Here is a 22917-nt window from a genome sequence, read left to right as displayed (position 1 = left end):
TGCGGGTTGATCTTCTCACGTCAACGTTGCAGCCGTATTGGGAAGTCTGGTGAATGGATGCAGGACGCGTCGGCTTGTGGCCTGCTCGAATTGTCGGCTCTCTTTCATGATGGCATCAACTGTAGAGCAGCTTTTGCACATGAGCAGATTAAACACGTCGTCAGCAATTCCCTTGAGCACATGCCCTACCTTCTCAGTTTCTCTCATGTCGTGGTCGGCTTTACGACAAAGCGCGAGCACGTCCTGGATGTACGAAACATAGGACTCTGTGGAGGATTGGGCAAGAAAGGCCAGTTCCTGCTTTGTGGCAATTTTACTGCCGGCTGGTTTGCCAAACAACTCTGCGAACTTCTCTTTGCATTGGTCCCAGCTGGTCAGCTCCTCTTCATGGTTTTCTAACGACACCTTTGCCGTGCCTCTTAGGTAGAACAACAGGTTAGCTAGCATAAGAGTAGGGTCCCATCTGTTGATTCCACCCACACGTTCGTACATAGCCACCCATTCTTCAACGTCGGCGCCATCAGTCCCGCAGAAAGTTCCTGGATCCTTGGGTTGCACAGCCACAACCAAAGGGGACAGCGACGTATCGTGCTGGTGACGCTGGAGGCGGCAACGACGTTGATCCTGCGTGCTCACCTTCATTCATGGTGAGGACAGTGATGAGACATCCACTGTGGAGCTCCGTTTCCAGCCGTGGTACCCCGTACCTCCCGCCAATATGTTACGGAGATGTTGGGAATATGAGGCAATTTACAATGTATACACAAGGAGAGTCAATTGGGCTAAAATGGCTGACTAGTAACAACACGCAGCAGCCAGCGTCTCGCGATTTTCTTCTTCCTCCCTCTCTTCTTTCACCATTCTGTAACAATGTCAACCGCAAATAAAAGGGCTGATAAGAACCTTGTCTTTTCAGCCCCTTTTAAGCTGGCGTGGCTCTGCCCCCGCACACCCCGTGATCCTAAAGGATGGCAACGATGTGGCAAGAACCATGCCAAGCCGTATGCAAAATACAATGTAAGAGTTGTGTACGAAATCCCACTGGCGTGTGGCAAGACCGACATAGGGCAGACAGGACGGTACTTGAATGATCGAGCCCGGCAACATCAACAAAAGGTAACGAAAAATGAATTGGCGCACTTGCCTGCGCACTGTAATGCCTGTCACTGTGCACCTTTTTTTAAGGAGATAAAGATTCTGGGAAGGACCAGACTGGCACGCGAACTGATGGAGGCCTATCACATAAAAAAAGAAAGGCCAAGACTGTGTTAGTGACACTTCTATTACGTTGTTTCAATCGGAGATAGATTTTTTGGATAATTGGTTGCCCCGCTAGGCTGATGAGTTTTCGAGTTTACTGCGTTCTGCCCATGTTCTACTTGTCTATATATGCCCACGGGCTGCGGTGAATAAACCAGTCGAAAGTCCCCCCGTGTTGTTTATGTGTTCTCTTCCCCTGTCCCCGTCTTTAGTTGCGGTTATTATGATATGAAGCGTGGCTGCACAAGAGTCTGCAGCGTGGGGCTCGCTGCAGAGTGAGCAAACTCTTGTGTTCTCGCACACGGCACTCCCGTGTCCCAGCCTCATACAATTGCGGCATTGCAGTGGCCTTGGGATGAATGGCCGCACAGGTTGTCTAAAGCGGCCCACCTTGACGTGCGACGGGAGTGTCTCGCCCTTGAATATAATTTTCACACAGCGTTATGTGGCGAGGCGATACACGTGTTATGGCGACGCCATCAACGGCAGGCTTCACTAGAATCGGCAAGTCAGCGCTGGAGATGGAGACGTCCACATCGTAGATGACACTAGTAGTTGAACCACTGTTCAGGAGGATGTACGAGCGGAGCTTAACGCCACCTAGTTCTGTAACTTTATTCAAATTTCTCAGCGCAGTTTCATGTGTGACGTCAATAGGCAACACAGTTTCTCGTGTGTTGACTCTAACGTCTGTTATCTGATTTGGCTCCACCGCTTCAAGTTGCACCGATACGGAATGTCTATTTAGTCGCCTCAGGTTGTCGGTAGCTAGTTCTGGTACAAATAGAATCATACTGACTGGGGTATTCTGAGTTCGCCCTACCGTTGGCGTGCTCGAAGACATGGGTGCCCTGGTGGTGTGTCTTCGTTTCGCCTTGCGGCTCCGCACAAGCTCGAAGGCATCATCAGAGAAATCCTCACTACTGAGCGAGTAGACGCTGGTGTCATTGCCATGGGTGTCGCTCTGGAGGCCGGTCCGCTTCCTAGACGCAGCCGCCGCTGAAGTCGCCATTCCCGGCAAAGGCACGGCGACGTAAACTTGCATCCGCGCCACGAACCATGCCAGGCAAGCATGAATGACGTCACAATATTGTCACGTGGTAGTGACGTTGAAGAACACGGTAGCAATACTATGAAAGACAAAACTAACTTTTATTGGGCGAACCTGTGCCTACAAAAACAGGCTACACTTATAGCAGAAGGATAGCGGCGAACACGGTCAGCGATCGTCGAAAATCTGATCACCGGGTCAAGGGTGTCGGCTTTTATACAGCAGTCGTCGAATGTTCCAGACTAATTGTGGGGACCCGCGTGCCTTCCACAAAGTTCTACACCATTCGCGTCAGGCGATGAAATCAGATAACGCAAGGTTCGGCGACAACAGACAGCGGATAGAAGCATCGATAACTTTCCAGAAACTTTGGATACATTCAGGCGCGTCCCGCGCTGTGCGATAACATTTGTTAGGCGGCGAAGCGTGGTCGCCCGATAAAGATAAGTACACGTGTCAATACCCCCCTCTTAAAAAGCATCGACCCGATACTGCAAACGAAAGTAATAAAGAAAAGCGCTCGTAGCAAAAAAGACAATATAAGGAAGTTCGTCAGCGTCCGTAAAAGGGTTTAAGGCGCACCACGTGGACCACTTCAGATCGTGCGCGGCGCCGCTGTGAATGCGAAATGCCGTCTGGCACGACCTCATAGTCCCCAATACGTCGGATGACCTTGTCGCAGTAGTTTCTCACTGAGTCCTCGTCGGCGTATCGAGGTCCATACCCAAACACGGTCGCCGGGCTGGTACTCGATGAAGCGTCGTCGGAGGTTATAGTGCCGGCTGTCGGTCATCTGCTGGTTGTTAATCCGCAGGCGGGCGAGCTGTCGGGCTTCTTCGGCGCGCTGGAGATAGGTAGCGACGTCGAGATTCTCCTCCTCAGTGACGTGCGGCAGCATGGCGTCGAGCGTCGTTGTCGGGTTCCTGCCGTAAACCAGCTTGAATGGCGGGATCTGTGTTGTTTCTTGCACAGACGTGTTGTAAGCGAATGTTACATACGGCAGGACCGCATCCCACATCTTGTGCTCGACGTCGACGTACATTGCTAGCATGTCGGCGAGGGCCTTCTTCAGGCGCTCTGTGAGACCATTCGTCTTCTGATGGTAGGCAGTTGTCCTGCGACTTGTCTGGCTGTTTTGCAGAATGGCTTGCGTGAGCTCTGCTGTAAAAGCCGTTCCTCTGTCGGTGATGAGGACTTCTGGAGCACCATATCGCAGCAGGGTGTTCTCGACAAAAAATTTCGCCACTTCGGCTGCGCTGCCTTTCGGTAAAGCTTCAGTTTCAGCGAAGCGGGTGACATAGTCCGTCGCCACGACGATCCACTTATTTCCGGAAGTTGATGTCGGAAACGGTCTCAACAAGTCCATCCCGATCTGCTGAAAAGGTCGGTAAGGAGGCTTGATCGGCTGTAGTAATCCCTCTGGCCTTGTCGGTGGTGTCTTGCGTCGCTGACAGTCTCGGCGTGTCTTGACGTAAAAGGCGACGTCGGCGGTCAGACGCGGCCAGTAATACCTTTCCTGTATCCACGATAGCGTGCGGGAGAAACCGAGGTGCCCAGCGGTCGGATCGTCATGTAGGGCGTGCAGTACTTCTGGACGCAGCGCCGACGGAACAACAAGAAGGTAGTTGGCGCGCACTGGTGAGTTCTTCACGAGTAGATTGTTTTGAAGCGTGAACGAAGACAATCCACGCTTAAATGCCCTAGGGACAACGTCGGCGGGCCCTTCCAAATACTCGACAAGGGCTTTTAGCTCCGGGTCTCCTCGTTGTTGTTGGGCGAAGTCTTCCAAGCTTATTATTCCAAGGAAGGCGTCGTCATCCTCGTCATCTTGCGGCGGCGGGTCAATGGAGGCGCGTGATAGGCGATCGGCATCTGAGTGTTCTCGTCCGGACTTGTAGGTTACAGTGATGTCGTATTCTTGTAGTCTGAGGCTCCACCGTGCCAGCCATCCTGACGGGTCTTTTAAGTTAGCTAGCCAACACAACGCGTGATGGTCGCTGACCACTTTGAATGACCAGCCATAGAGGTAAGGGCGGAATTTTGCTGTACCCCAAATGATGGCGAGGCATTCCTTTTCAGTCGTAGAATAATTGCCTTCCGCTTTTGACAGCGACCGGCTAGCATAAGATATCACCCGTTCATGCCCGTCTTTCCTCTGCACTAGAACGGCACCGAGGCCTAGGCTACTGGCGTCAGTGTGGATTTCGGTATCGGCGTCCTCGTCGAAGTGTGCAAGTACCGGCGGCGACTGCATGCGTCATTCGAGTTCTTGAAATGCGTCGGCCTGCGGCGTTTCCCAGTTGAACTCGACATCACATTTGGTTAGATGTGTTAGCGGCTCCGCGATGCGTGAAAAGTCCTTGACAAAGCGCCTGTAGTAGGCACACATGCCAAGGAATCTACGCACTGCCTTCTTGTCGATGGGCTGCGGGAACTTTGCGATGGCAGCTGTCTTTTGCGGGTCGGGGCGTACTCCATATTTGCTGATGACGTGGCCTAGAAACAGAAGCTCGCCGTAAGCGAAGCGGCACTTTTCCGGCTTCAGAGTAAGCCCTGATGACCTGATGGCCTCTAGTACTGTTGCAAGCCGCCTAAGGTGATCGTCGAAATTTCTGGCGAAGACAACGACGTCATCCAAGTAAACGAGTCAGGTCTACCACTTCAATCCTGCTAAAACCGTGTCCGTCACGCGCTGGAACGTTGCAGTCGCCGAGCACAATACAAATGGCATAACCTTGAACTCGTAGAGGCCGTCTGGGGTTATGAAGGCGGTCTTTTCGCGATCTTTTTCGTCAACTTCTATTTGCCAATAGCCTGACTTGATGTCCATCGACGAGAAGTATTTAGCGTTGCAGAGCCGATCCAATGCGTAGTATATGCGTGGGAGGGGGTATACGTCCTTCTTCGTGATCTTGTTCAGACGACGATAATCGACGCAGAAACGTAGGGTTCCGTCCTTTTTCTTCACCAAGACTACAGGAGATGCCCACGGACTTTTTGACGGCTGGATGATATCGTCGCGCAGCATTTCGTCGACTTGGTGCCTTATAGCTTCACGTTCTCGCGTAGAAACTCGATAAGGGCTCTGGCGGAGTGGTTGAGCGCACTCTTCGGTTATTATGCGATGCTTTGCAACTGGTGTTTGTCGAATCTTCGATGAAGTCGAAAAGCAGTCCTTGTGTCGTCGGAGAAGACTTCTGAGCTTATGGTGCTTGCTCATGGGGAGACTTGGATTTACGTCGAAGTCTGGTACGGGGACTTTGGTCGGAGGGGTAAATGCGGCAGAATCTGAGAGGACAAAGGCATTGCTCGTGTCCACATTTGGTCGATGTACGCGACTGTCGTGCCCTTGGTAATGTGCTTGAACTCTTGGCTGAAGTTGGTTAGCATCACTTCCGTTTTCCCTCCGTGGAGTCGTGCGATCCCTCTTGGAACGCAAATTTCACGGTCTAGCAGTAGACGTTGGTCACCTTCGATGATGCCTTCTACGTCGGCAGGTGTTTTGGTGCCGACGGAAATGACAATGCTGGAGCGAGTCGGGATGCTGACTTGACTTTCGAGCACGCTTAAGGCATGGTGACTAAGAGAGCTCTCCGGCGGTATCGCTTGATCTTCAGACAGGGTTATCGACTTCGACTTCAGGTCGATGACTGCGCCGTGTTGTTTTAGGAAGTCCATGCCGAGAATGACGTCTCGTGAACACTGTTTGAGGATAACGAAGGTGGCAGGGTAACTCCGGTCATGAACGGTAATTCTTGCCTTGGAGATTCCAGTCGGCGTAATCAGGTGTCCTCCAGCGGTCCGAATTTGAGGGCCTCCCCATGCAGTCTTAACCATCTACAACTGGGCGGCGATGTGTCCGCTCATGACGGAGTAATCGGCCCCTGTGTCGACTAAGGCGGTGACTGCGGGGCCATAGAGAAGCACGTCGAGGTCGGTGGTTCTTAGTCTTGCGTTACAGTTAGGTCGTGGCGTCGGATCATGGCTGTGTCGCATTGACCTGTGGCTGGTATGGGACGTCGTCAGGTCGTCTTTCGTCGTCGTATTCTTTGCTTTCACACTTCGTCGGGACGGCGGCGTGTCGTTATGTCGTCGAGGTAGTTCCTTCGGCGTCTTCGTCGGCGCGGAGGATCTTCGTTAGAACAGCAACCGCACCTCCATCGGTTGCTGCTTTTAGTTTTCCGGATACGGGCTCACTGACCGGACCCGGGCTGGGCCAGTGTATGGACGGCGCTGTGGCGACAGGTAGCGGCCTGGTGAAGGCGAACGGGATGGTCGTCGAGAGTTGCAGTGAGTGGCGGCTAGGTAATCGGCGATGTAATCGGCGGCGGCGGACGACGGAATTGCGGCGTTACAGGGCCCTGGCGCGGTCGCGGAGGGGGTCTTATCGGCGTGCGACGGCGGCGTAGGTCATCGCTTCTGGCTGGGGCTGCGATGATTGAGGTTGCACCTCAGGAACCCCAAGCGATCGCTGAACCTCATCTTTCACGTTGTCGGCGATCGAGGCCACTTGAGGCTGCGACAAAGACAGGACCACGCGCAGTTCTTCGCGCATAATGGCCCTGATGGTCTCTTGAAGGTCGTCGGAACCGATTCCTTGGATGGCGTACTGCGGCGTGAGCCCCTGGCGGTTATATTGCCGGGTGCGCATTTTCAGAGTTTTCTCGATCGTCGATGCCTCTGCACAAAACTCAGCTACAGTCTTCGGTGGGTTACGAATAAGTCCGGATGAAAAGTTCTTGCTTGACGCCCCGCATCAGGAAGCGGACTTTTTTCTCCTCCGGCATTTCCGGGTTTTTTCTCCTCCGTGAAGATCGCGATCGTCTCATTTGGCAGCTGCGCTCTGGTTTCCAGTAGAGCTTGGGCTCGCTCTTTTCGCACCACGCCTGTAAATGTTTGAAAGAAGCCGCTTCGGAAAAGGTCCCACGTCGTTAAGGTGGCTTCTCGATTCTCGAACGACGTCCTGGCAGCGTCTTCCAATGCGAAGAAGACATGTCGCAGTTTGTCGTCGCTGTTCCAGCTGTTAAATGCAGCGACCCTCTCATACGTCTCGAGCCAGGTTTCCAGGTCCTCGAATGTTGAACCGCGGAACGTCGGGGGCTCCCTGGGCTGCTGCAGCACAATGGGGGACGCTGGGGCTGCCATTGCCTTGCCCACAATCTTCTTGGTCTTCTCAGGTAGAAGTCCGTACTCCGGGGGCAGCTGTTGAAGACGGCGGCTTGCTCGATAGTCCGGGACTACGTTGGTGTTCTCTTTGCGGTCCGGGCTTGGATCACGGCTTGTTGGGGGCGTCCGGTACATGAACGAAAAGCACCTCCACCAGATGTCACGTGGTGGTGACGTTGAAGAACACAGTAGCAATACTGTGAAAGACAAAACTAACTTTTATTGGGCGAACCTGTGCCCACAAAAACAGGCTACACTTATAGCACAACCATAGCGGCGAACACGGTCGGCGATCGTCGAAAATCTGATCAGCGGGTCAAGGGCGTCGGCTTTTATACAGCAGTCCTCGAATGTTCCAGACTAATTGTTGGGAACCGCGTGCCTTCCACAAAGTTCTACACCATTTGCATCAGGCGATGAAATCAGATAACACAAGGTTCGGCGACAACAGACAGCGGATAGAAGCATCGATAACTTTCCAGAAACTTCGGATACATTCAGGCGCGTCCCGCGCTGTGTGATAACATTTGTTAGGCGGCGAAACGTGGTCGCCCGATAAAGATAAGTACACGTGTCAATATTTTATGAGACTGCGTTCGTTAGAGTGGATAGTCGGTAAACCTGGTCATTGAGAATACGTTGAAGACGTTTAGTCCAGTAATGCATGTTAAAGCGTTATGAGGGTTAGCTTGCAATGGCTTACTGCCAGAGATCGCCTGACTAAACACGGTAAGGTATGTGTCCTTTGCGATGCCGAGTACTCGGCTGTCGGCCGACTATTTCGCCTTGATATATACGTCCACAGACACAGCCACCCATGTCTCCGCTTTAACTTCAAAGCTTTAGCGAACAGCCTTATTTTTCAGCGTGAGGTGGTCATCTGCATAGCCAGGCCGACTTTGCGATCCACCAACGCCGCGAGGTCATTAGTGCTCACTCTATAGCCTTTCGTGCCTTAGTGCCGAAATCTTAGCTCGTTAGCAAAAAAGTGGGCAAAACATTTTTCTCAGCCGTTGCAACCTTTTCTGGAACTCGACGAACGAAGTCAATGTCACACTCCGTGATAAGAAAATCAATTTTCACCCCTACACCTTTTATAATTGTCGCGCAGTCCTCTCCCTGTGTACATGGGATATTCTTCAATTCAACGTTGTTCAGCCGAGAGTAGTGCTCAAATTCCGTCACTTTTGCTCTTAAGGTTTCATTTTGTGATCGCAGAGCTTTATTACGAGTTATCAGGCTCTCATTCTCTGTCTTGAATTTCTCGACAAGAGAATTCAGTATTCCAGCACTTTCGACCAAGATGCTGATTTCTGTCTTCGTTGCGCGAGTTTCAGGCTCAGTTAAGAAAATTCTTTGTTTCGTTTTCTCAACCCACTTTTCAACTACGCCTTCCAGTCTGCCTTCAGACCAGGCCTCAAGCAGTTCAGTTCTCTTAGCAAGGTCAGCAACAGTAGGCATCCTAATAACAACACGGAATCACTGGAACAGGCCAGAACACTAGCGGCAGCATTTGCGGCAATCTAGAGATGATTAAACAAATTTTATAATGTTTATGGCGATTCACGGGATAGCACAGACACATAAGATGCGTCGATCTCAAGCTGTGTTCTCTATGCAACGAAGAAGCAAAAATTCTACCTAAATATCCTCACTGTAATAAAATGTTACCTATGAACCTTTGCTGGTGATTGTCAGTGTAAGTGAATAGCCAAGCACTTCTAGAACGCCACTCGCCGGTCTTTTCGTCGTCACGTCAGGCGATGAAGACTGCGGGAGACCTCGAGAGAACTCGCATCGGCGGTGAAAAGTTTTGAAGCTGGCGCAAAGGCCGTGACTTTTATGCTGTCACTGCAAATGGCCTGACATGTGGTACAAATCGTCGCCGCCTTGCCGACGTGAGCGACGATAGGCCCAGGCTCGGCTCCATGCACGCTGAGTCCCGGCTCCTTTCAGCACATTCTTGAAACGTGGGTCTTGAAGGCCGTTGGCAAATGATGGCGGCTAACCGCCTCTTGCGTTTTTGGCACTGTTCTAGCTGACTCGGCCGCACATCACGCGCTGCACTCGCAAAGGAGAATGTGCCGGCCGCATCTCGACCCCGCACCGCAGCTCACCGATTCCGTTGAGCTCGCCTGCCACCCACGGCTCCGCGTGCCAAAAGTGCAATGTCTGTGGCAAGCATCGCTTCTACAAAAGCTGCTCGCATTTTAAGCACGTCTTTCAAGTAATACGAGCTTTGCCCTGCGCACACTTCTTGAGGGCGGCTTTATAACGGTGCAGACGGGACCAGTAATGCTCATTCAATGCACGTGTTGGAATCTGTCATATCAAGTTTTTATTTTGCGCCCTGTACATTACAGGTGAAGAAAGCGGAAAAAAGCTGCCAGGAGACGGCTTGACGAGTCCACAGCCCCACGTAATGAGCGGCGTTTGGGCAGAAGCAATAAAAAAAAACGCGTTCAATAAACAATTGCAAACATTTGATAATTGCAGAACAAAAGTAAAACACAGCGGTACGAAGTAATAGATGCCACGATAAGTAAAATCAGTTTTCTTCTTCTTCAAACATAGATCCAAGTTTAGCAGTGGACCAAATAAATAAATCAAGATTAGCAGATTCATAATGGTTTAACAGCGATGGCAAATAATAGTATGGGCGTTCTATGCCCGAGTTCAAACGGGGTGCAACAGCATTCCATTATTCACCATGTCTGGTAGCTTAATATTGCTCTTTTTTTTTTCTAAATGTGCCAGAGTAAATGTGCCAGAGTTTGTTTATGTTATATCTCGCTTCGTATTTAAATCTAGTACTCAAACGATAGTGATTTACTTTGTGAACAGTGATAGCATGCGCTCTATGAAAAAAAACCCCTGCAGTTGTTGCATTATAACCAGCATTGTGCACATGGCATAGGCATCGTTTCTGCAAAACGTAATTTTTTTTTGTAGGTTGGAGACTGTGGTTGCTCCTCAAACAAGTTGTAAGTAGTTACCATGTGAATAGAAACTAGAATTATCAATCGGTATTTTAAGCTTTGCAGAAACACTATGCCTGAGATGACCAATTATACCAGTTAGTCGAGCTTGATTTGTCACTAGTAAGTTCATATGAGATTCTCAGGACATGTGCGCAGTAAACACACCAATGCATTGAAAACGGTCAACAACATCAACCGGACGAAAGTTCAAAATAATATCGGCATGAGGATGGACTGGCTTATTTTTGTAGCGAAAGATAACGGTTGTTGTTTTATTTTCGTTAATCTCCATTAAATTATATGAGGGCCACTGTTGTAGCTAAACTATAGTATCATTACAATTAGCGATAAAGTCATCGATGTTACTATGAGAAAAGAAATCGCTAGTGTCATCTGCGTATATAATAAATTTCGCTTTCTCATTAATACTAACAATGTCATATCTATAAAGGTTAAATAGCAAGGGTCTCAATATGCTGCCTTGTGGCACGCCACAAAGCAGTGGAAGGACTTGTGATCGTGAGTTGTTAATTTGCACGACTTGTCGCCGATGGGATAAATGTGACCGCAAGAAATGTAATCCACATCCACGTACAACATAAAAATTCAACTTTCATCCAGAAAAACTTGGTGATTCGCCATGTCAAAATCCTTGGAAAAGTCAACAAATAAGCCAATCACTATTTTCTTGTTTTCAAATTGTGTTAAAGTATATTCCTTTTGGTTAAGCAAGACTAATTCTGTTGGCATGCTCTTCCGGAACTCAAATTGGTGACGTTTAATACATAGGAGCTTTAAGCGAAATTCAAGACCCTACAATGAATTATTTTCCCGAGATCCGTTGAAAAAATCGGCAAGAAAAATACCGGTCGGTAATTACCAAAGTCATTTCGATTTCCCTTTTTAAAGAGTACTACTACTTTGGCAATTTGCATTTTTATTCGAAATTTTGATGTAGTCGGACAGATATTAAAGACATTCGCAAGGATCGGTGCAATAACGTCAACTAAATATTTCACACGTCTTATTTTAATTTCATCGATATCCCTACTGCTGCTATTGTTTACATTTGTGATTATTAAAATCACTTTTTGAACTGTAACCGGCTCCAGAAATAAAGATCTATCATTGCTCATCTATGTGAAGCGATCGATCAAATGCTACACAAAGGCGATGGACATAATTTCATTGTATGCAGCGTGAATCTTATGCAATGTTTATCCAGCGCAAATGTCACAAGTTTAATCGCGTGCAATCGTTATTTGACACCGCTCACCAGCTGTGCCGGCATGCAAACACCAAATCAGGCAAACGCATAGTCTGGGACGTCACGACAACGACGCTTGCCGAGGGAAGAATGGAGCGCAAGCACGAATGATGCCTTCGAGGATTCCCGCACAGGACTGAACGACAAGGGTGGCCAAGTGCCCGACGGCTGAACTACAGAATGTAAACTGCCTAAATCAAAGAATTTGTTTAATATAATGATGTATCTTATCAAGGGGTCGGTGTTATTATTATGGAGGTACCTATGACCAAACATTATGTGTATAGGTTTTACGAATGACCCTTTTTTTATTATTGTTACGGCAGAACAGAGATGCGATCATCGCGGTGAGCTTACACAGGTAACATAAGTTCGCTTGCTGGTACTTGCATTGGTGCGCATATTACTATCGTATATAGGTACATTCAGAAATGTGTCTGCCGAGATACCGACCAGCCTAGCAGCAGCCACGCCAATCGTGAGAGGGTACAGGCAAAGAAAGCTGCTCGCGGCGCATATGCCCTAGCGCGGACACCACCGCCATAAAAGAAAAAAAACTGCACAATTCTCCCGCACGTCGTGACAGAGCCGGTTCCGTCCTGACGACATCCCTCTCATGGACACATCCTTGACGTACGCTCGGCTTGGCCCCGCCTGACCGCTCTTCCTTCGATTGGCGCTGGGCTCGCACTTACGTTGGCCGCGTAAAACCAGCAGAAACTTTTCTGTTCGAGCGTCTCCCGTACATCGAAAGTGGGTTCATTTCAAACACGTGAGACCAACGTCAGACTTTTTTTTTAATGATGAAAGTTAATAAGAGCACAGCTCGCGTGCAGAGAAAGGCCAACCAAGAGCACAAGCCGTCTTTCTAGAACAAACGTGGCCGTAAAATGCACTGCTCTGGGCTCTTCGAGCGCATTGTTCTTCAGCGAACTTGAAGCCTGGTCCACCGGACAACGAGGCCATCTGACTTCATAACATACTCTGATTATTTCGCGCTGTGTTTGTTCTGTCTGATTGGATATAATATTAGTTATGCAAGCAGTTACATATTCACCTCAGAGCGTATACCTGGTGTTGAAACACGACACACACTATGCAGCTGTTTTCATCAAATCAGTCTGCATCAAGTTTGCTTTTTCCATCTTCCAAGAAAGTTCACCTACATAGATGGTCTAAGTATGCAAAGAAAAACGTGGCACCAGAACGCGCTTTGAATGTGATTCATAATGAAAGCAGAGCAAAAGGAACGGCAACACAAGGCTGACATGACAGTTTTACGCTCTAGTGGAATTGAAAGTGCGTTTTCAAAAGCACTCGTGACTGCTACAAAGCTGCAGGGCCCGGTCAGATGCACTTCCAATATGACTAAATAATCAACTTGTTCTCACTAATAAAGGTCGTCTTCCATTTCATATTTACCCTGCTATCTTTACACACAAACGACAAGTTGTAAACAACTGCATCCATTACTTTTGAAATCGTATCCTAACGCAAGTCATAACAAACAAATTTGCGTGATCGTTTATAACAAATTAGCAGACTTATGCCCTTGCTTAAAGAAATATATTTGCTAGCAACCCCTATAGGATCTTCGGTGGTGTGACGCGTCATTAGAGCGCGCGCCGTGGTTGGCGTAGCCGCGCTATAATAAAGCGTCATCGTCTCTATCCACCAGTCGTGTGTGACCGCCTACTCCGGAAAGGCGGTGGTCTCGGGTTCGAGTCCCGGACCAAGGCTAATTTTTCTTCAACTGCGAGGCTTTTCTTTCGAGGAACCCGCATGGGTTTCCTTTGGAGCAATTGCTACGATTGGGTAGATGTCTCACTTTGCCTTTATTAAACCTTAAATGTGTGTAATAATTACAAACTTTGAAAATTCTTTGTTAAGGCTCGCTTCCTTCCTATATTCAAGTTTTATGCGATGCGCACAGTTGGCTTTCCCGGTGGTGACAGCTGCGCGACGCGCATTGTTTGTTTTGTGTCCAGGGTATGTGATGACCACGCCGTAAGTTGTGCGGGCCAACTCACGCAAGCATTCCAGAGCATTAAACAGTATCTTATGGACCACGTAGGAAGTTTGTCAAATTTCCCATAGTGACTCAACGTGCCATTAAGCCGACATTTTGGGCGAATAAGACACATCTTGCGAGTGATTGGGGGGCAAAGCTTCAAGAGCTTCACAAGCTTCGTAAGCAATTCCTCGGGCGTTGCACGGCTGTTATCCGTAATGTTGTCCATTGTCCCAGAACAAGCGAACGTGACATTTAGTCCACATTCAGAGATACCATGTCCGGGTCGATGAGTGCAGAACATTACGGCCTAATTATTAGCACTGCAAATTATCACTAAATACTCGTTTTCTCGTTGTAGTATATTTTTCTATTTGTATGCCTTCCAGTAGACACGTGGTGGGTTTATCTGGCATCCTCGGTGAACTAAACAAGCCTTTCTGTTTACATATGATGAAAATAAGAGAGTTGTTATTGTTGATATGTAGGCTAAGTTCAAGTGTGTGTGCCAATTGCGCTCTTACAAGCTGTACATGACTAACCTTACGTAGTTTTTTCGGCGTCCGTCAACAGAAAAAATCATCATGTGAGCCTAATGAGCGGCGTACCAACTATTTCTCGAGTGGGGAGGGGGGGGGGGGGGCAAACGGCACAAGATTTGATCTCTCTCTCTCTCTCTCATATATATATATATATATATATATGATCACGATTTTTATATTTTGCGAATTACTATTACACAAGGTGAAAGAGCCTGGACCGGCTTCTGTCAGTTCTATTTATATTTAAGAGATATAGACCTGTTTATCGATCACACATGGCGGACCATGGGAGCCCGAAAATTTATTTGCATTTGCATTTATTTCTTCTAACTGTATAAAACCTCCAGATCATACGGGAACAAAAGGCAACGAGTACCTCACAGACGTCCCAGATGCTTCTCAGTAGAGGCAGAGCAGCGCACATAAAAAGTGCACATTTGCCTCAAATAATTTTAATATAAAAATTGTAAAATTTGTAAAACTGTAAATTGTAAATTGTAAAATTTTTATTTATAAAATTGTAAAATTTTATAAATAATATAAAATGCAGAGCACAAATGTATCGCTTATTTAGGTAATAATATTGTCGAAGTTATACTCAACGAAGTACAATCAGCATAAATTACTTGCAATATTCGCAAGGATAAAAGGCACCAGATGTGTGCGATCTGGAGAATTACAACCCGATTTCCAGTGAAGCTATTTCTTTCGAACAGTTGCAATAAATGTTTCAGTTTACTGCAATTACATCACGTACTTTTTAATGTTGCCCATATATATATATATATATATATATATATATATATATATATATATATATATATATATATATATATATATTGCAACGCACAGTTGACTGACGGTGCTTTCATCAATTTACCTTGGGCGAACTTGTGCCCGACAAACAGCTAAACGAGAGTTTCGCTAGTACGTCCACAGTCTTTTCGCAAGAGACCCGCACCTCTTCTTTTCTCGTGTCCCGCGCTGATGGCACGTTGTTCCGATTGCGCGTGCCTTGCGAGCCCGTGTTGCCCGCTTCACTGCCGATATTTTTCGCAGGTAGCAGTAAACAGCTGGACGGACGCAGGAAGCGGCTGGCGCGCGTAATATGAAATCATCTTGCGTCAATATATATATATATATATATATATATATATATATATATATATATATATATATATATATATATATATATATATATATATATTTCGTCCACTTTTATTTCGATTAATTTATCGTTTCTTCATTCCATTTAGTAAGCACAACCAATTTCCCCTATGTTGTCCTTGGTGTCAGTGTTTGTTGGCTTCTCATGATATGACTAATAAATATCGGGTCCCTCGCTTAACCTCCTTTCTTCTCGTTTATTACATAACATACATATCATAACGGTGCTGCACCTGCACTTTATGGCCTGCCAAAGGTTCATAAGCCTAACGTCCCCCTACGTCCAATCGTCGACTACACTCGCTCCCCTCTCTACAAATTGTCCGCATACCTGCACCAGCTTCTGGCTCCACTCGTCGGGAAGAGCTCCACGCACGTGAGCAACTCCTGTGACTTTATTGAAAAAGTTCGTGACGTGTCTCTAGACGACGACGAGGTGATGGTTTCGTTCGACGTGGTTTCACTGTTTACCTCAATTCCGACTGACTTGGCTGTGGAAGCATGCACCTCTGCTCTGGAATCTGACAGGACCTTGCCAGACAGGTCGCCCGTTGACGTTCCCGACCTCAAGAGGCTCCTCTGTTTTTGCCTTGGAAACACGTACTTCTGTTTCGACAAGGTCTTCCACAGGCAGGTACGGCAATGGGCGCATCCGTCTCTGTTGCCGCTGCCAATCTTACGATGGAATGTTCGGAAAGGCGTGCTCTCGCGTCCTTCAGCCCTAGGCCAAACGTTTTTCTGCGCTATGTGGACGACTGTTTCTGTCTGATTCGGCGCAGCGCTTTGGATTCGTTCACTGCGCACCTAAACAGTCAAAAAAAGGCCATCCAATTCACAGTTGAGACAGAGGTCGACAGCAGACTCCCTTCTTTAGATGTACTTGTCACCAGACGCGATGGACGGCTCTCGTTCAGCGTGTACCGTAAGGACACACACACTGGCCGCTACCTGAACTTTCAATCCGTTTATCCAGACGCTCACAAAAGGTCGGTTGCTGCCTCACTGCTCAACCGTACGAACCGCATTTGCACCACAGCAGAAAGCCGTTCCACTGACTTGGACCACGTGCGAGGTGATCTCTCGGCAAGCGGCTACCCCCACATCCTTTTTGGCTGCTGTGGAGCGCCGTCTGTCCAATGCTGCTCGTCCGACGAATCCCCGACCAAGAAAGCGTGCTGCCATACCTTACGTTCTCGGGAAAAGCGAAACCTTGTCTCGCGTTCTACGCAGTTATGACGTTGAGGTGGCGCACGTGCCCGTATGTAAGCTGAGGCAAGCGCTCGTCGGCGGTAAGGACAGGCTTCCGAGAGAATCGTTTCCCGGCGTGGTCTATAAGATACCCTGCGCAGATTGCGACTACGCATACATCGGTGAATCGGGCAACTTCAAACAGAGACTGAGGCAGCATCAGAAAGATGTCGAAAAGAAGCGTACAGTGTCGAATGCCCTTGCCGAGCACACGGATGCAACGGGCCACAATATCGACTGGGATCGCTCGATAATTATCGGCCAAGAAAGAAACCAAAAATCGCGTCTGTATCTGGAATCACTGGAGATACAAAAAACACGTCACACGCTTATTCGAAATGAGGGAACCCTCCCCCCGTCATACACGCGCTGCTTACGTCACGTACTAAAGCATACATAAGCTTCCATGTACCTTCCGTCATCCCATTGTGAACAAGGCTTCCGTAGCGAAGCCGAAACGTCTTTTAGATTTTTTCATTTTTTAGCACTTCTATGTTGGTCGGTGTCCTTCGTTTTATTTCTTCAATGCTTCATCCCGACCAGACGGGCTTCCGTCGAACCCTCGATTTCATATTCCTGTATTTGCGTTCATTTTTGGTTTTATTTTTCTGCTTGCCTTACTTTTTATTTGCCTTGTCCGCTTGAGTGCCCTTCCTGCAAGGACTGATGCGTGGTCTGCAGCACGTTATAAATAAAATAAAGATTTGCCCGCTTTGGAGCACTTCTTGTTGGGCATTTTTAATAAAGCCAGTAGTTCATCAGGTACAGGATCCCATTCCGACGCCGCCGCCGTGAACGTCTGCACAACGAGCGGATGTTTGTGTTTGCGGCGCCGGCCTCCTCGGCGTGGAAGGCACGTACAATAAAGACACAGTTTCACCGCCGCTCGGCTGCTCGTCGGTTGCTCTCAAAGTTCGTTCTCTTCTCTCTGCGCGCGTCTGTCTATAGCGGACGCATTTCGCGCCCCTACACATCAACACACATGTTACTCCGCCATAACATTTACTATGGTGTCCTCCCCACCCTTCCCTTTCCCAGTAAATTTCATCTAGATTTGATATCGGTTGATTTCACAGTTCTCCCGAGGTAACGGAGTAAATTCTTTTGCTCGCAAAACGCATTGACAAAGCTCCGGATTGCTCACATGCGCAATTTACTGCATATGTCATAATTAGTCTCCTGTCTTTGAAGTTTACCTACATATTGACCATAATGTTCCTTTTATTTTCGCCAAATATAAACAAAATATCTTGTTTAGTTCATCGAAGACATCGATCAAACCAAGTTGGAACATGTTATGACACCTGAAATTATGGAAAGGAAAACGACGGCATAGTAATTATTTGCAACGCTCTTAAACAAATCGGGAACGGAAAACTTTTGTCGCACTTCGCGTTTGCCATGCCCCCCCCCTCCTATCCTTTCCACAAAATATAAACATGTCGTAACCTGCGGCTATGTCGGGACACTGGGAAGCATAGCTTACAGCGGCCATATCACACGCGCTAACACTTGAATAAGAGTTTTTCGCAAAGGCTGTGTTTGAACCAACCGTATTTAACTTATCACATTGAGTTTTCATAGCGTACTACCAAATTTTGCTAAATTTGGCCTTGGTGGATTTTATATATTATTCTGCCAGGGCAGCGGACTCAATACTTCCCCGCTCGTCAGACATGCACATAAAAATCTAGAGTGCTTACATACGCATTTTACTGCGAAAGTCCCAATTGCCCACCTATATTTAACTTCACCTGCACATCACCCATTAACTTCAACCGCCATGGTTGCTCAGTGGCTATGGTGTTTGGCTGCTGAGCACGAGGTCGCGGGATCGAATCCCGTTCACGGCGGCCGCACTTCGATGGGGCGAAATGCGAAAACACCCGTGTACTTAGATTTAGGTGCACGTTGAAGAACCCCAGGTGGTCAACATTTCCGGAGTCCTCCACTACAGCGTGCCTCATAATCAAAAGTGGTTTTGGCACGTAAAACCTCATAATTTCATTTAATTAACCCATTAACTTATACTTACATTTACCGAACATAACGAACCTGCCTCCTTCAACACCACATGAAAATAATATATCATGCGTCAAGAAGAAAAAACATGATTAGGCTGGAATAATTCTTCGTAACGCTTCCAAATATGCCAGAAACCTTAGAACTACGCGTCATGTTGCACTTAAAATGCCGCCTATTCCTTCAAAGTATGAAATATCTGAAACACAGAGTTCTGTTGGAACGTTGGGAAACCTAGCTAATAGGAACAGCTTGAAGCCTTCAAAAACTTGCTTACATATTTTTAACGCTGTATTTGATCAACACACGTTTACCATGGCACATAAACTAGGCGTATTGTGCTCGTTATGTTGGCAAAATATGAGCTCAGTTGTAGTTGTAATTATGCCAGCGCAGCCGTCTAAGTATACACCGTTCGTATATAAATATAAAACAAACTGATAATGCTATAGACAACTTTCACACCTATTTTACTGGATATTGAGCATTAAGCCCACCCATTTGGAACATTGCCCACATACTGGCCATACTATGCCCCTAATGTTTCCCAGATATAAAAAAGATGCCTTGTTTAGCTTCCAAAGGACACCGGAGAAATCAACGACGAATCTCGTATGATGCACGAAAACACATGCAATACCGGGGGTTTAGTAGGCTAATCTGCAACACTTGCATTTAAAGCAAGAAAGTGAAAGTTTCGCAAAGCATTGCGTTTAAAGTTCTCTCTAATGTCACGGAATTTCAACCGACTCCCATGCTGTTGTTTTAGGAGTATGGGAAACATTTCGATTAGCGGCAGTGTGACACTGGAATGCTTGAATGAGCAACTCTCTACAAAGGCTGCCATGAATCTACCCAGAATAAACATATACCGCTCGTCACTCAGAAAATTGATTCGTACTTCAAATAAACATAAACACCGTTCCCCGCATATAGATCTACATTACCGAGGATACCGACGCAAAACAAGTACATGCTGTTTATAACGCGTAAAATGTGGGGGAAATTGACTTTTGTGTAAACGTTTTCAAAATGAATAAGCAACCTACAGAATGCAAGTTTTCGGTACACGTCACCAAAAAGTGGCCTTCAATTTTTCAAAATACAAAATATCTGCTCTTTTGCTCCTGCCGGGAAACAAGTAAAAGTCTTTCTCTTATTCAGAAACAGCCTAAAAACGAAATCGTCAATGTCAGCAGTGACACATGCCTTTAGAAAAAAATTCGAGTGAGTGTTCTTTTGGTATATAAATGGCTCTGCACGTTCGACGAAGGTCATTTTTCACGAGCATATCTACGATAAGTCGTGATTACACAAACTTACACAGCTACACCTGTAAGAGTTTTGATTTTTGATGGTGATCAGCCACTGAGACTGCAACGCTATGTAAGCTATCTCTGTACAGAGATTAAATAGTTCCAGCAATCGGAGAATCGAACGATTTCATGCCTTAAGGATTCCATGCCATAAGGCCCACCAGTCGTTGGGCGCGGCTGATTATAATATTTTCTCCTGACCTTCCACTCGCCCGTGGATTAAATATAGGAAGCTGATTGCGTTTTTGAACACAGATATAGCGGTCCCAAAAAACTGGGCATGATGCAACTTAAGCGAGCTGGCATCTGTTACGGCGGGTACTATCCAGCGCCTCGCTTTCTCCGGGAGCATGTACGGCGAATCCCGCGCGTCGGCCGGTGCCGACAAGGCAATCCTCGCATTCCAAGCAGGGGATGCGCAGTAAATGAAAGCATTACTTATGTGCCCACTCTAGTGACAAAGAAAATTTAGCTTCAGCTGCATTTCTGTTGGACTTTTCAGCGTGCAGTCGAAAGCGTCCGCTTTCAAAAGTAGAGGGAAGGGGGCAAACCACACACTTTGCCCCGGCCCAAACTTTTGACAGGGGGGGTCAAGTGCCCCCCTCCGCCGGTATATACGCATATGGCCCAATGGTACATCCCCCTGTGGGCTGGGGAACCTGTAACGCACCCTTGAAGTATTTTCGGCGTCCGACAACAGAACTTTTTCAAACGTGGTCCGATCCCAAAGATAATGCAACACCGGGCCGATCCCCGGCGGAGGTGAAGCAGGCGTTAAGCATTCCCCATACGTGGGCCGATCCCGGAGATAGTGAAACGCGCGGCCAACCCCCGGCGGAGGTGAAATAGGCGTTAAGAGGAAGCTTTAGCTCGAGTGCTCCTATCTAAATACATGTAAAAGGAGAATTCGTTTTTCTCGGCAACCACTGCACCAAATTTGACTAGATTTGTTGCACTTAAAAGACAAACCTAAAATCTAGTGACTGTTGGTTTCGAACTTTTGAGTTAGGTCGTCAATTTTTTATTAAAAATTGGCAAAAATCGAACATTTTCAAAAAACGAAACTATCAAGTTTACAACTCTGCAACTCAACCACTAAAAATGATAATACAATTCTGTGAATTGCATCTAATAGTACATCTAAAGCGTACAAAATTGATATGTTACACATGAATATAAAAAAAATTTAATCATAGGAAAATACAACTTTTGCAAAACTGTTGTAACCAACGTAACAAATTCACGTAAGATGTAAAATGACATATTGAATTTCTCCGCTTTGAATGATCTAATAGATGCCGTTTACAGAACCGCGATATCAGTTTTTGATGCAGAGCTATGAATTTGTAAACTTCGTGCTTCTATTTCTTTCAAACGGTCAAATATTTGAAAATCGTTTTAAGAAAATTCAAGCCCTAAATCAAAATTCGGCTTCCAACAGTCACTAGAATTTAACTTTCTCTTTCAAATGCAACCAATTTCATCAAAATCGGTCCAGGGTTTATCTCATAAAAACGTTTTTGCGTTTTACATGTATTTGAATAAGCCGCGTCGGAGTTGGGCCCGAGCTAAAGCTTCCTCTTAAGCGCTCCCCATACGTGGGTCGATCCCGAAGGTAGTGCAACGCCGGGCCGACCCCTCGCGGAGGTGAAGCAGGCGTTGAGCACTCCTCATACGTCGGCCGATCCCGAAGATAGTCCAACGCCGGGCCCAGCCCCGGCAAAGGTGAAGCAGGCGTTAAGCACTCCCCATATGTGGGCCGATCCCGAAGATAGTGCAACACCGGGTCAATCACCGGCAGAGATGAAGTAGGCGTTAAGCACTCCCCATACGTGGGCCGATCCTTCAACTTTATAGCACCAATGTGTTCTCGGTTACAAAGGTAAGCACTTATCCGCTGAACAATCAACCTGGGTAGCCCTATTCGCTGGAAGTGATACAATAAGTTTCCATTGAGCACTTAGTCGAATGCCTTACAGAAGTCCAAAAACAGGACCTCTACTTGTCCCGCCAGATACAAAACACGCCAAAACTCATGGACAGCAGTGACAAGCTGTGTGACTTTGGAGACGCCTTACGATGTTGGTGGCACGACAGTTCTGCCCCGCGTGACAAAACAGTCTTTTGATATGATTGCCGACTACGCGTTCAAGGAATTTGTGGAAGGAGCCAGTAATGGATACAGGCCTGTAGTTCGAAGCAAGTAAGCGGTCTGCTTTTTTTATGCACAGGAAATACTTTATTTAGCTTTAAGCCATTCAGACGTAACCTCACGAGAGGAAATAGACTGGTTAAAGATGTTAGCTATGCGTTTTCGCAGAGTGGTATCACCCTTTGCGTTTTGAGTTGTATACGATTGCTTCGAACCTAAGGGCAATAAAGGCAGATTAAAGCACAGTGTAAACAAATCCGCAACAAGGTCTGAAGCGACGAAGGCGCATCTACGCGTACAGCTGAATGCATGCGTACCAGCCGCGGTGCCAAATGCTTCCTCAAGCGTCGGAAAGCATACGGGAATGATGACGACGCGTGCACCACGCCATCGGGAGAACGAGCAAGCGGGAAAGGCGACTCACCCGTCGGAAGCTGTTGCGCGCACTCGCGGAGACGCTGTCCGCGCGGCGGCGACGCGACGAACAGCGAGCGGCCCTCTGGTGGCGGCGGCGCCCGTTCGTAGCAGCGGCACAATCACGCCCGCCGCCCGTGAGCGCTGACCCGCCCTCGCGCGGCGGGTATTGCGCACCGCTGCTACGCGCAAATGCTGCCAGTCTGGATTCCTGGCAAAAGGAAGAAACTTGCCGGCATTTCTTCGATGTGTAGGATTGGCGCAGGCTACTCCTCTTCGCAGAGCAAGCAATACTAAAAGCACGAAAAGAGCGGCTTCGA

At 47.5% G+C, this 22917-nt stretch overlaps 1 protein-coding gene across 2 annotated transcripts in view; it reads right to left on the bottom strand.

Annotated features, from left to right (window-relative positions):
* The window catches only part of LOC142575082 (uncharacterized), a 221018-nt gene extending 198340 nt beyond the window's left edge, over positions 1–22678 (bottom strand). The window contains exon 1 of one of the 2 annotated variants that reach the window (XM_075684062.1): positions 22608–22678. The gene's annotated coding sequence lies outside the window, so the exon portion shown is untranslated. Of the gene's footprint in view, positions 1–22500; positions 22581–22607 lie in introns of those variants that run through there. The other variant, XM_075684063.1, reaches the window with a different exon arrangement.
* Positions 22679–22917: the final 239 nt, after the last annotated feature.

Source organism: Dermacentor variabilis, chromosome 3 (genome assembly GCF_050947875.1).
Source record: "Dermacentor variabilis isolate Ectoservices chromosome 3, ASM5094787v1, whole genome shotgun sequence".
Lineage (NCBI taxonomy): Eukaryota > Metazoa > Arthropoda > Arachnida > Ixodida > Ixodidae > Dermacentor > Dermacentor variabilis.
Note: the sequence above shows the minus strand (reverse complement) of the source record. Positions and strands in the feature narration are given on the sequence as shown.